This window comes from Nansenia antarctica, assembly GCF_963989245.1.
Source record: "Nansenia antarctica genome assembly, chromosome: 10".
NCBI lineage: Eukaryota > Metazoa > Chordata > Actinopteri > Argentiniformes > Microstomatidae > Nansenia > Nansenia antarctica.
Window position 1 is genome coordinate 26,221,320 of NC_137680.1, and position 5,000 is coordinate 26,226,319.

The 5,000-nt window shown below is 48.8% G+C and overlaps 1 protein-coding gene across 1 annotated transcript in view; it reads left to right on the forward strand.

Moving 5' to 3' along the window:
- kcnn4 (potassium intermediate/small conductance calcium-activated channel, subfamily N, member 4) overlaps nt 1–5,000 on the forward strand; it is a gene marked incomplete at both ends in the record, with an annotated part of 51,946 nt that overhangs the window by 1,125 nt on the left and 45,821 nt on the right. The window lies entirely within an intron of this gene.

Sequence of the window (5,000 nt, forward strand, 5' to 3'; positions counted from 1 at the left end):
GGTCTATATCACTTCTAAGCAGTGTTGGGCACGTTACTTTAAAAAAGTAATTCGTTATAGTTACTAGTTACTTATCCCCAAAAGTAACTGAGTTAGTAACTGAATTACTTCGTTATAAAAGTAACTAGTTACTAGGGAAAGTAACTAGTACGTTACTTTTTAAAGTAAACATTTAACAATATGAAGTGCTTTTAAATCTTTGTAGTGTAAATTAAATAAATCAAACTGTCACACAACTTCAGACAACTGGTAGACAGACTGTAACTTCAAGTATTTTCAACACAACAAAAGTAAATAGTTAAACAATATGAAGTGCTTTTAAAGTAGTACTGAAAAAATAAGACAACAAATCCAACTTTAGCTCCTAAACATTCATTCATTCATTCATTCATCTATCCATCCGTACACTCCTTCCTAACACTCATCCATCCATGCATGCATGCATTCATTCATCCAGCCAACCCAGTCATCTAACCATCCTAGCCAATATGAAGTGTTGACACTGAACTATGGTTGGCTTATGGTTGGCTTACCATGAAATGTTCTCTACCATAGCCAATCATGATCACTTAAGCGGTTGTCTCGCCCCTCCCCTCCCCAACAAACAAACAAAAAACACCTTTGCAGCTGTGACTGAGGTCGGATGACAATGAGAAGCTTCAGTAGTAACTAGTAACGCGCCGCTTTGAATTACCGGTAACGGTAACGGCGTTATAACGACGAAAACAGTAATTAATTAGATTATCCGTTACTGAAAAAGTAACGCCGTTAGTAACGCCGTTTATTTTAGCGCCGTTATTCACATCACTGCTTCTAAGACACCTGTTATTAAAGCTGTATATCACTTCTAAGACACCTGTTATTAAAGGTGTATATCACTTCGAAGACACCTGCTGACCAGCTAAAGACTCATGCCAGGGAGAGAGGGGAGGGAGGGGGGGGGGGAGGGAGGTAGAGAGGGGGGGGTTAGAAAGAGAAAAACATACATGTAAATCATCAGAACTACAAATCAGAGAGAGGGGGGGTGGTAGAGAGAGAGAGAAATAGAGTGGGGAGGGGTAGAGAGAGAGAGAGAGAGGTAGAGAGAGAGAGGGGAAGAGAGAGAGAGTGTTAGAGAGAGAGAGGGGGGGGGTAGAAAAAAAGGGGTAGAGAGAGAGAGAGAGAGGGGTAGAGAGAAAGGTAGAGAGAGAGGTAGGGAGAAAGAGAGAGGTAGGGAGAGGAGAGGGGGGGTAGAGAGAGAGAACGGGGGTGGAGGTAGAGAGAGAGGTAGGGAGAAAGAGAGGTAGAGAGGTAGAGAGGTAGAGAGAAAGAGAGAGGTAGAGAGAGGTAGCGAGAGAGGTAGAGAGAAAGAGAGGTAGAGAGAGAAAGAGAGAGGAGAGGGGGGTAGAGAGAGAGAACGGAGGTGGAGGTAGAGAGAGAGAGGTAGTGAGAGAGAGAGAGAGGTAGAGGTAGAGAGAGAGAGGTAGAGGTAGAGAGAGTTAGAGAGAGAGAGAGAGAGAGAGAGAGAGGGAGAGAGAGAGGTAGAGAGATGTAGAGGAAGAGAGAGGTAGAGAGAGAGAGAGGGGTAGAGGTAGAGAGAGAGAGAGAGAGAGAGGTAGAGAGAGAGAGGGGTAGAGAGAGAGAGGTAGAGAGAGAGAGGTAGAGAGAGAGAGGTAGAGAGAGAGAGAGGTAGAGAGAGAGAGGTAGAGAGAGAGAGAGAGGTAGAGAGAGGTAGAGGGAGAGAGAGAGAGAGGGAGAGAGAGGTAGAGGTAGAGAGAGAGAGGGAGAGAGAGGGAGAGAGAGGTAGAGGTAGAGAGAGAGGGAGAGGTAGAGAGAGAGAGAGAGAGGTAGAGAGAGAGAGAGAGGTAGAGAGAGAGAGAGGTAGAGAGAGAGAGGTAGAGGTAGAGAGAGAGGTAGAGAGAGAGAGGTAGAGAGAGAGAGAGAGGTAGAGAGAGAGAGGTAGAGAGAGAGAGAGGTAGAGAGAGAGAGGTAGAGGTAGAGGTAGAGAGAGAGAGAGAGAGAGATGTAGAGGTAGAGAGAGAGAGAGAGGTAGAGAGAGAGGTAGAGAGAGAGGTAGAGAGAGAGAGAGAGGTAGAGAGAGAGAGGTAGAGAGAGAGAGAGGTAGAGAGAGAGAGAGGTAGAGAGAGAGAGGTAGAGAGAGAGAGAGAGGTAGAGAGAGAGAGGTAGAGAGAGGTAGAGAGAGAGAGAGGTAGCTCACAGTCACGCCTCACAGTCGTGGCTCCTCAGAGGGCTCAGGGTAGGATGACCTCATCACCATCTGACCAATGAGCAGGTGGCAACAAGCGATGCCTCAGTCAGCATGTAGCCATGCAACCTAAACCTGCCGGGATCAACTGTCCTGCTGGCCCCCCCCGCCTGGCCCTCACCGCCTGGCCCCCACCGCCTGGCCCCCACCGCGTGGCCCCTACCGCATGACATCCACCGCATGGCCCCTACCGCATGACATCCACCGCATGGCATCCTCCGCATGGCCCCTACTGCCTGGCCCCTACCGCATGACATCCACCACATGGCATCCACCGCATGGCCCCTACCGCATGACCCACATGGCCCCTCTACCGCATGACCCGCATGGCCCCTACCGCATGGCCCCCACCACAGCAGCAGCGACCCACTGAATCGCAGCAACCATCCAGGTAACCAGATCTACTGTGTCTGACCTGAAGACCAGAGAGAGAGAGAGAGAGAGAGAGAGAGAGGCAGAGAGAGAGAGAGAGGTAGAGAGAGAGAGAGGTAGAGAGAGAGAGGTAGAGAGAGAGAGAGAGAGAGAGAGGGAGAGAGAGGTAGAGAGAGAGAGAGAGGGGCAGAGAGAGAAAGAGAAGGAGAGAGAGAGAGAAGGAGAGGGAGAGAGAGAGAGAGAGGGAGGGCCCTGTTCAGATGGACCCGTCTGGCCTCTATATAACACACACACACACACACACACACACACACACACACACACACACACAGCAGTGTCTAGTAGTGGTGGCTGTGGGGTTGTGGGGTTGCTTCTGAACCCTCACGAGTTCTCCTCTAAAGGTCGGAGGTCAACTGAAGGGTGATGCTTTGCCGTTCATGCAGACTCAGTTAACATGTCATTTAACCCTGCCCCAATGTGAACACCAGCCTTGAAGTCTTGATAAGATTAAGATTCAACTTTATTGTCGTTGAACAGAAGAAGACAACGAAATGTAGTTCGTCCACACAGGGTGAGCAGAGCTCTGGGCACAGGGTCAGCCATCTTCACAGGGTCAGACATCTTCACAGGGTCAGCCATCTTCACAGGGTCAGACATCTTCACAGGGTCAGACATCTTCATCTTCACAGGGTCAGACATCTTCATCTTCACAGGGTCAGACATCTTCATCTTCACAGGGTCAGACATCTTCATCTTCACAGGGTCAGACATCTTCACATCTTCACAGGGTCAGACATCTTCATCTTCACAGGGTCAGACATCTTCATCTTCACAGGGTCAGCCATCTTCACAGGGTCAGACATCTTCACAGGGTCAGACATCTTCATCTTCACAGGGTCAGCCATCTTCATCTTCACAGGGTCAGACATCTTCACATCTTCACAGGGTCAGACATCTTCATCTTCACAGGGTCAGACATCTTCATCTTCACAGGGTCAGACATCTTCATCTTCACAGGGTCAGACATCTTCATCTTCACAGGGTCAGACATCTTCACAGGGTCAGACATCTTCATCTTCACAGGATCAGACATCTTCATCTTCACAGGGTCAGACATCTTCATCTTTACAGGGTCAGACATCTTCATCTTCACAGGGTCAGACATCTTCATCTTCACAGGGTCAGACATCTTCATATTCACAGGGTCAGACATCTTCACAGGGTCAGACATCTTCATCTTCACAGGGTCAGACATCTTCCTCTTCACAGGGTCAGACATCTTCACATCTTCACAGGGTCAGACATCTTCATCTTCACAGGATCAGACATCTTCATCTTCACAGGGTCAGCCATCTTCATCTTCACAGGGTCAGACATCTTCATCTTCACAGGGTCAGCCATCTTCATCTTCACAGGGTCAGACATCTTCATCTTCACAGGATCAGCCATCTTCATCTTCACAGGGTCAGCCATCTTCAATGAATGAATGAATGAATGAATGAATGGTCTTTATTGTCATTGATATAGTACAGGTACCAAACAACGAAATTTGGGAGGGGGGGCTCCCCTGGTGCTAGGAAAGAAAAAAAAACAAAAAAAACAAGAAGGGAAAGGAGCTGGTTTACATAAATAAAGGCTATGTACACTATCCACTATACTATACTGTACAGATAAAACACTGTGCTGTACTCTATGCTATGCTATACCTGTTCTAACATTTCCTATTTCTCTGCAACCTTATGTACCCTAGGGTTGTCATATTGCACATAGTGTTATTGCACATTCATTTAAAGTGTCGCAGTTTGCAGGCTTGAAATGTACACATTTGTGCCTCAGCACTACACCAGATTTTTCAATCCAGCAGCTGCCATCAATCCGTCCAGACTGTCCAGGGCCCAGAACCTAGGTCTTTGCTGTGTTCAGGGCCTGGATGGCCCTGGGGTAGAACCTGAGCTTCAGTCTGTTTGTCCTTGCGAACATGGTCCTGTACCGCCTGTTCGAGGGCAGCCGAGCAAAGTGTTCGTACCCAGGGTGGGATGGGTCTCTGGAGATCTTGGAGGCCTTCCTGAGGCAGCGTGTGTTGTACAGCTCTTCCAGAGAGGGGAGGGGGGCGCCGGTGATCTTCTGGGCCGTTCTCACGACTCTCTGTAGCGCATTCCTCTCTGCGGCTGTGCAGCTGGAGAACCAGTTGCAGATGCAGTAGGTGAGGTTGCTCTCCACTGCGCAGCGGTAGAAGGCCACCAGTATCTCCTGTCTGGTGTGGTCCTTCCTGAGGACTCTCAGGAAGAAGAGCCGCTGTTGTGCCTTCTTGATGATGGCTGCTGTGTTGTTCTTCCAGGACAGGTCATCCTGTATGTGCACCCCCAGGAATCGGAGGGTTGAG